The sequence below is a fragment of the Takifugu flavidus genome, unplaced genomic scaffold (genome assembly GCF_003711565.1).
Source record: "Takifugu flavidus isolate HTHZ2018 unplaced genomic scaffold, ASM371156v2 ctg424, whole genome shotgun sequence".
NCBI lineage: Eukaryota > Metazoa > Chordata > Actinopteri > Tetraodontiformes > Tetraodontidae > Takifugu > Takifugu flavidus.
In genome coordinates, this window is record NW_026622043.1 from 6151 (window position 1) to 15109 (window position 8959).

Consider the following 8959-nt stretch of genomic DNA (forward strand, 5'->3'; position numbering starts at 1 on the left):
GTGGGGACGGTGGACGTCACCATCACAGGTGCTGGTGAGGCTGCTCCAGCCACCTGCACCTGTGTTAAACACCTGGAAACGGTCGTGACTGTGGAATCACCACAACACAAGAGCCTTCATCACTTCCTCTTTCTCTATTTATCATCCTGCCAGTTTTGATGGTGGCAGTGATGATGGTGATGGTGGTGGTGATGATGATGATGGTGGTGGTGATGATGATGATGATGAGGTGGTGATGACGATGATGGTGATGATGGTGATGATGATGATGATGATGGTGGTTGATGATGATGATGGTGGTGGTGATGATGATGATGATGATGGTGGTGATGATGATGATGGTGGTGGTGGTGATGGTGGTGGTGATGATGATGATGGTGATGATGATGATGATGGTGATGAGGATTGTTGTGTTTTGTGGAATTCTCCTATTTCATCTTTAGTTTTCCTTAATTATTTCTTTAATTCTTCTCTTTAATTATTTCTCTCTAAGGGATAAAATGGTTTCATTGACTAAAGGCCGATACGTCCTTGGTAGCTAGGCTAGTTTAATGAGCGCTGTCACTTTAAGTAGCGTGTGCACTTTGTGCCCATGTGACCCTTCTGACTGGTTAAAGGGAGCGGGAGATTTCAGTTGCTACCTGTCCACATTCTCACCTGGTGTCGGCTGCTTGGTGAGTTTATTGGGTTTCTTACTTTCTGCTGGCTTTGTCATCTGCTGTCATGGTGGCTCCTGCGGTGCTGTTGGGGCTACTTGGTAAAGCTAATGATCAGTTCTGGATAAGTCTTGGGTTTGTTTGGTTTACTTGTGTCACTCTCATTGTCTCCATGCTCCTAAACTTAAATATTGATATTGTGATGTTGTTAATGGAGATGGATTTGGTGCTTGACTGTCTTTCTGAAGCTTTAAATGTTTGTTCAGGTTGCTTTTTCCCTTGCTTTGGAATGTTTGATTGTTTGACCAGCTTGTAGCAAGGATGTCCACTTCCTGGTTTGCCCAGTGGTTTCTGGGAGCTGTAGTCCAGCTGTGTTTCCTCTGGAGAGACAGAGGCTATTGGGGCTGCTGGGCTATATCAGATATGAGACATACATAAATGCTTGGGATTTGCTACTTTGAATGTTATTAGTGTGTTTCAAGATTTCATTTGCTGCTGATTTTTGATGTTTGATATTTGAATATGATGCAATGTGTATGTAAATACTGGAAAGTTGTGCTTATAATGCACATGAGTGAAACCTTGCATTGCCTGATTTCAGGTTTATTACCTGCTCACCGCACTTTGGAAATAAAAATAACAAAAGTGGAAAAATTGAAAAGAGTAATATCCTCATAGTTTGGACACCAAGTTACCCTTTCCGTTGGGAAAACGGAACGATGATGATGATGATGATGATGGCAGTGATGATGATGATGATTATGGTGGTGGTGATGATAATGACGATATGTTGAAGGAACGTCCCGAAATCATCAGCTGATGTTCCTGCTGTGGAAGGGAGCAGGTGGGTCACCTGTGAGCCCTCAACCTACAGGTGACCCACCTGCTCCCTTCCACAGCAGGTGGGTCACCTGTGGGCCCTCAACCTACAGGTGACCCACCTGCTCCCTTCCACAGCATGTGGGTCACCTGTGGGTCCTCAGCCTACAGGTGACCACCTGCTCCCTTCCACAGCAGGTGGGTCACCTGTGGGCCCTCAGGCTTTAGCTGAAACATTCAAATGTGCAGACGGTTCTTATTTCATTCCTCTAGTTTGAGGTGTTTTGAAGAACGCTGAACAAGGCGGATCGGACCAACTGAAAGGCTGCCGGACAGACTTAGAAACTCATGCTGAGTCTACAAAGGCTTAAATTCTCCTCTGCACCCTCAGCAAGTGCTTAAAGACTCTGCAGAGGCCCGAGGGAGACGTCAGAACAGTTAGACAGAAGACTACGGTGGCCCTGAAGGACTATTTATAGCACAATGATAATAAAACCTCCACTGAAATAAGATGTCAGATGAATCAGTTTTGGTTCTGAACCCTCTCTCCTCCTTCTGCCTGCAGTCCTTGTGTTGGTTTGGTCCAGGCTCCTTCACATCATCTCTTTATTCTCCTCATCCTCTTTCTGTCACTTCTCCCTCCCGTTCTTGCAGCTCTGCATCTTCACAACGTTGCCACCAGCTCATGCTGATTTCTTCCCGTGATTCTTTGTTTCTGCTCCCCCACCATCTATTCCCACCTCTCCCTCAAACAAACCTTCTCAGGACACCTCTCTGCTGGCAGTCCAGGCTCAGAGCACCTGAGCTGCTGTCCTCTTCCTGTTGTTCCCCGAGTCGGTGTTAGTTTTGTGTTTGAGTTGTGGTTGAACAGGAAGAGCAGTTGTTACAGAAGTTCTATTGACCCAGTCGGAGAGGAGAGAAGCAGACGTGAGGGAGCCTCAGTGTCCTCATGCTCCTCAGACACAGTCAACATCTGCCTGCAGGTTTTTATTTCTATTCTAATCTGTACAAACAGAGTAAAGCAAGCAAACAGAAGGAACGCTAAATGTTCTTCTCCTGAAGCTTCTGATCCAGGCAGAGTGGAGGAGACTGGAGATGCTGCTGACCACAGGTGAGCTTCTCCTGTCTGCTGCACCACGAAGGAACCCGTGAAACCTCAAACGTGCTGCAGTCACAGAGGACGTTTCAGACAGAAACCTGAGGAGGAGCAACCACACCAGGAACATTCCTGCTGAGAGGGAAGCTGCCCATGAACCTGTCCTCCAGAGGAAGGTAAGGAACCTCAGCTCCATCCTTCTCACTGAAGGAGAGAATGTGGCGAAGAGTCAATTATTTACAAGGGTTTCATAATCTGAGATGCTAATTTATCTCTTCGGTTTAGGCTCCTCTGGCTCTCAGACGACTGTTTGATGTTATTACTGTCGGCCTTCATCAGCCACATCGGCTGTGACAGCTGAGCTCTGCTGTCACAGCCGCCATCATCGGCGCCATCAACACCATCACGAGCGTCACGCCCACACACACTCGGTTCATGTTGCTCCTTCACAAGTGGAGTATTTTCGTTCCTCCTGCCAGTGACCTATTTTCAGACTAGTCGAGGTTCTGCTGACGAATCTCTCCGATAATTAGACACATGTTTGATTGTCTGGGCTTTAATTAGTGCTGGAGCTGGGACGGCCTCCACCAGGTAACCCTGCTCCCCCCGACAGGTGAATGCACCTTGTTAAATGGACCTTTCCTGGACTGTTATGTAAGAGGCTGCTCTCAGGCCTCCACCCATCAGAGGGGACGTGGAACACCGACAGGAACCACAGGATCCACAGCCGCCCTTTAAGGGTGACTACGAGAAGTTCTGGTGCAGAAGACCGAAGCCAAACGGTAGCGGTGATGTGGTGGTTGGTGCCGCTGCCACATCTTATAGTTTTAGACAACACTTGCCCTATTTTGTTCCTGCACACAGATGTGCAGTTCAGGAAGCATTTTATGAACTCTAGCATGAGTCCACGTTCACCGACATGGAAGCGCTCGTGCGCTCCTCAGTTTGTTTTTGGTGTGTGTGGTGACGTGACGCCTCTGACGTGACGCTGCTCGGCACTGTACGGAAGCTCACATGGACGCTGACGGACAGGCGGAGGAATCGACGTCTGCTCGCGGGGCCCTGAGGACGCCACCTTCTCATCAAACATCCAGAATAACCCGTGAGGGAAGGAGGCCAGCAGCGGAGATGCTGACCTCCGTTCCTACCTCGGACGGTGAGGCTCCTTCATCCCGTCCCTCACGTTTCTGCGTTCACACAACAGAATCCTAGTCGTGGTTTCTGGGGTGACGCAGGCGTGCGATCCAGATGTGAGTCCATATTATTACAATGCTTTTGAAATAATGGAGCAGGATCCAGAAACATGGCTCCTGCTGCTTGTGTTGGTCTCTGATCTTTTATCATCACACGTTTGGATCTAATTGTGCTGTCGAGTCATTTTTCCAGCATCCACAATGGAACCACTCTGATGGGCCACACGCACAGATCACATGAATGTGTAGAATCTGCACGGTCACGGCTAATGATGGTCACACACACACACACACACGGGTGCAGGGTTGCTCGTGAGTTCTGCTCACTTTAATTAAGGCTGAACTCAGCAGAGTTGTGGCAGACTTAATGAAGCAGGCTTGAGGTTCGTTTCAGCTCAGTTTGGGTGTTTTAATAAATATGAGGACTGAAAAACAGGTCATGTTTCAAAGCTTGTTTTTTTTTTTTTTTTTTTTTTTTTTTTAGAAAGATGGAGAACACTGTTGGTAGAACGGGGATGTTGCACCAGATTCAGGGCATCTCATGACCTGGAAAAACACAACCAGAACCAGCAAACGTGGGCTGTAACCAAACCAGCACATGTAGACATGCAAACATGCTACAGAACCCTCAGAACTGTATCAGCTATGAAGCCTGTCCACCAACATGGGCCCAGAGGTTCAGCCCTGAATGACCAGAACACAGCCGACGCTGCAGGAGTGTGTCGCTTCTGTTCTTCCTTCTCTGAAAGGAGCTAAACTGACATTTTCTGCTGAATAAATATGGGACAGAGGTGCAGGAAAGCTGAACCTGCAGGAAAATCTGGGCTGCAGAACAGATGACACAGTTGCTCAATCTGCTGCTAACAGGAAGAGGTTCTCCTGCCACGACTCCAGCAGCATTTCACAGACGGAAAAATGAACCCCGGAGTTGAGCTGAAACAAACAAGCCTCTTCCAGACTGTTAATCCTGAATCAATCAGCCGAGACAGCAGCACAAGGTGTGTGTGTGTGTGTGTGTGTGTGTGTGTGTAATGAAGCTCCTGCCTCACACACTCACAACAACCTGATGGTAACAAAACTGCTGTTCTGTTTTTGATTTGTTGCCAATAAAGTTTGTCGATGATGAAAAAAGAGCCGTTGGAATTCAGCTCCTCTGAACGTCATAGTTATTAACTTGTGTTGCTGTTTCACAGGAAGTTTAAAATGAAAAAAGACCAAATCCAGGCGGTTGTGATAAAGATGCCTGCGGCCCCTTTAGGAACGCCGGCCTGGAAAAGGTCTCCTGCTCCAGACAACAATCCCGTTCGCAGGACGGCCTCTTTTGTCAGGACGCAAAGCTGCTTTGGGAGGCAAATTAAAAGTCCTGAAATATCAAACAAGTCTTTCATGAGGTCTTAGCGCTGCGGAGCCGAGCACACACAGGAAGTGGATCTGCTGGGCGTGTTTGAAGTTCAGAAGTCAGCGCGTGGCCTCGGTGATCCTCCGCTCTCCTACAAAGACGCCGCCTAACTCGGCTCAGCGCCGTTCAGCAGCCATTTCTTTCCTCCCCCTCAGCATTTACAAACGAGCGCCTCATGACTCATATCTGCTTCTCCCTAAAATACCACGCATCCCTGAGAAAGGAGGACGCCAAACTCGCAGTGTGACAGCTCTGGCTTCTATTTCACAACTGCACAATTATCCTAATTAGACCAAACAGCATCACTATAATGATGGAATTATTGGGATTAATACAAGATGGGACCCCCCCACTGCAGGAACAAATGTGTTAGAACTGCATTCAGACCTCATTTGCTGGTTCCCATGTGAAGCAGGACAGCTATGCAACCCCTTTTTTAACAGTGCTCCTCTCCGTCGTGATAATGAGCGTTTCTCATTTCCTAAAATAACGAACTTCCTCCTCTTTGCTCTCCCTTTATTGTTCAGAAATCATCTCGACGCTCTCTCTCCTCTGCGGTTCTCACCTTCGTCTTTGGCTAATGAGCCAGATTTGGTCTCGTCTGCTCCAGATATGTCAGAAATCTCTCCTGACACGATCAAACATTCATCAAACACGCTCCGCACGGCTCCGCCAGGCTGCCGAGGGTTTGATCATCTGATCGGATCTGAAGCAGGAGTCTCTCCGCCTCCCTGAACCCATTCTCCACACGCGGGTACCAACATTTTAAAAATAAGTATTGAAAGCATGATGTCCAACCTAAACTCTATATGTGCCTTTGTTCCGTCTAAGAGGGGGGCTGGAAGCCTTCTGGAAAGCTTTCTTCACATTCCTTCCCCCACAATGATGCACAGCACATCTCTGTAGATGTGTGTCCCCGCCTAAATAATAAATACACCAATGTGGGCCGACTCCTTTATGGTTTGCCCAAACTTTTAAAAAAACAACAACAACTTTGTTCAAAACGTGGCAGAGGATTTAAAGGTCCACGTCTCCGGCTGGTCTCAGAGGAGCACACGCTCACATGGGACGCGTGTTTTTGATGACACGCGTGTCAAAGCTTCAGCCAAACAGCAAATACAGCATAAATGTTAACAATGATAGTAATCATGAAAGAACGAGGCCGAAAAAGAGAGAAAAGACATGAATTTGCCAGCTGAATGGGGCATTTATCTGAAATCATTTCAGCATTTAGCAGCAGACAAACAGAGAAGACGAGAGAGAAGAGCTGCAGAGATCCATCAGCAGAGGGCAGTGATGCTACGGAGAGAGAAGGAAGAAGGCTTAGGAAGGAAGGATGGAAGGAGAGGTCGAGGAGGGACAACGACAAAGGAGAAACCGGCTGGAGATGAAGGAGAAGATGGAGTCCTGATGAATGAGAGGATGGACACAGTCGGAGGAAAGCAGAGGTTTGCTGAAGGTGACCTGCAGCCACCTTCATTCAGCACCAGGATCTCCAGCCACAAACGACAGGTTTCCTCTTTAACTGCTCCACCGTCAGACGGGAGGAGATTCGGAATCACGCATCCCGAATCGATGCTTCGTATTTGAAAGTATGGAGAAAATAGTGTTGCGGTAAAATAGAAGCAGCCTCTTTTCTCACTGGCCTCAGGCTTCTGACTCAGTTCAGCTCCTTCTGCCTCTCCAAGCTCCATCTTTCACCCTTAAACGGAGATGAAGTCATGACGTGAAACACTGCTGACGCTTTGCGGCGTCACAGCTAAGCCTCCTCACTACGACCAGCGGAGATTTCCAGGAGCAGCTCCCAGCAGGAAGTGCTGCTCCTGTTCAAACTATGGTGGGAATGACTTTTGTGGATAGAAGAAGACATTTAATGACGTAACGGCGCTCAGTGGGGGAGAGATTGGAGTGTCTTAGGCACTGCTGACACTCATAAAACACCTTCTGTGTGTGTGTGTGTGTGTGTGTGTGTGTGTGTGTGTGTGTGTGTGTGTGATGATGGTGCTCAGCTGAGCTCTCCTGCTTTCAGGCGATAGCTGCAGGAGCCTCTGCAGGAGCCTGCAGGTCCTCTCAGTTTAATCAGGCTGAGCTCCGCTCCGACCTCCACGTGAACACAAAGGCTGCACCTCGTGCACAACACAACCCCACCTCGTGCACAACACAACCCCACCTCGTGCACAACACAACCCCAACCTTCCTTCACAGGCTGGAGGCCCCTCTGGAGGAAGCTAAAACCGATTGCTGGGATAATAACCCTCCTCCGTCCCTCTGCTAACCAGAGCTCAGGTAGCAGCAGCTTGCTTCCGCTCTCTTTGCTGCCTTTGGGTCAATTGCGATTACGTTTTTGCAAGAGATGTTCAGAAAAATGAGTTAAAAAGGCCGAGCAAGGACCTGTGTGGAGTCTCCGCACGTCTGGAAACTGCACAGCTGAAACTGTCGTTCAGAAACGTGGATTAAATGACAATTTAATGTTTTATTAAAGATGGGAACAACTCAACAAGAAGCACTTGTTCATAAAAGAACTCGGAGTATCTTCACCCGCCGGCCGCTGGGGCTAAATGTGCTCGTTATCTGCACTGATGCATCGGTGGAAGAACTCCACAGGCTTCACTCTGACAGAGGAACCTCTCGTCAAGAGGCCTGAGGATGGAATCAAAGCAAAGCAGGAGGAATAAAGCCTGGCTCAGTAGCTGTGGCGTTGCCTTCAGGCAAACATGGGGACAACAAGCCTCCAGTATTAGAGATGCACCGTGTGTGTGTGTGTGTGTGTGTGTGTGTGTGTGGGGGGGGGGGAATCCTTTGAGTCTGGTCTTGATCAAATATAAAGTGTGAGGAAGATGAAGAGTTTCTCTCACACTCCATCGTGTCAGAATGGAATTTGCTTTAAAGTGAGAGCAGCGTGACGCCTCGCTCCATCAACCCTGGCGTGGAGATGAGATGCACAATCAATTCATCATCAGACTTCAATAATGGGGCCTCTGACGTCCAGATTCCAGCAGGAGCTCAAAGTTCGGTCAGTCAATCCTGTCCTGGAACCCCCGGAAAGACTGAAGCCACGTCAAACCTTGCTGACAGAAGCTCAACTTGAGATGGTCCTGAACCATGATGCTAAAGATGGAGTTGAAGACCCGTTCCTCACCTGTTCCTCACCCGTTCTGACTTCCAACAGAGACAAAGTCTTTGGCACAAGAGTTTAATTTGGGGTTATTTATGATGGTGATGGTGATGATGATGATGATGGTGGTGGTGATGGTGATGATGGTGATGGTGATGATGGTGATTATGATGATGATGAAGATGATGGTGATGATGATGATGGTGGTGATGGTGATGATGATGATGATGATGATGGTGGTGCTGCTGCTGCTTCTGCTGCTGGTGCTGCTGCTGGTGGTGGTGATGATGATGATTGATAGTGATGATGATGCTGCTGGTGGTGATGATGCTGCTGCTGGTGGTGATGGTGGTGGTGCTGCTGCTGCTTCTGCTGCTTCTGCCGCTGCTGGTGCTGCCGCTGCTGGTGCTGCTGCTGCTGGTGGTGCTGCTGCTGCTTCTGCTGCTGCTGCCGCTGCTGGTGCTGCTGCTGGTGGTGCTGGTGCTGCTGGTGATTCTGCTGCTGCTCCCGCTGCTGGTGCTGATGCTGCTGGTGGTGCTGGTGGTGTGCTGCTGCTGCTGGTGGTGCTGCTTCTCTGCTGGCGGTGCCCTGGTGCTGCTGCTGTTGGTGCTGCTGCCGCTGCTGGTGCTGCTGCTGCTGTGGTGCTGCTGCTGCTGCTGCTGCTGCTGCTGGCGGTGCTCC

General features: G+C 48.9%; 1 long non-coding RNA gene across 2 annotated transcripts; it reads left to right on the top strand.

Annotated features, from left to right (window-relative positions):
- The first annotated feature begins 1676 nt into the window (after positions 1–1676).
- LOC130520559 (uncharacterized) lies at positions 1677–4655 on the top strand. Of its 2 annotated transcripts, XR_008948921.1 has the most exons (5): positions 1678–2458; positions 2538–2747; positions 2857–3480; positions 3700–4147; positions 4249–4655. It is a non-coding gene; the product is annotated as an uncharacterized LOC130520559 (long non-coding RNA). The 2 variants fall into 2 exon arrangements; XR_008948920.1 differs by lacking the exon at positions 4249–4655 and having other exon boundaries at positions 1677–2458; positions 3700–4199.
- The last annotated feature ends 4304 nt before the right edge of the window (positions 4656–8959 follow it).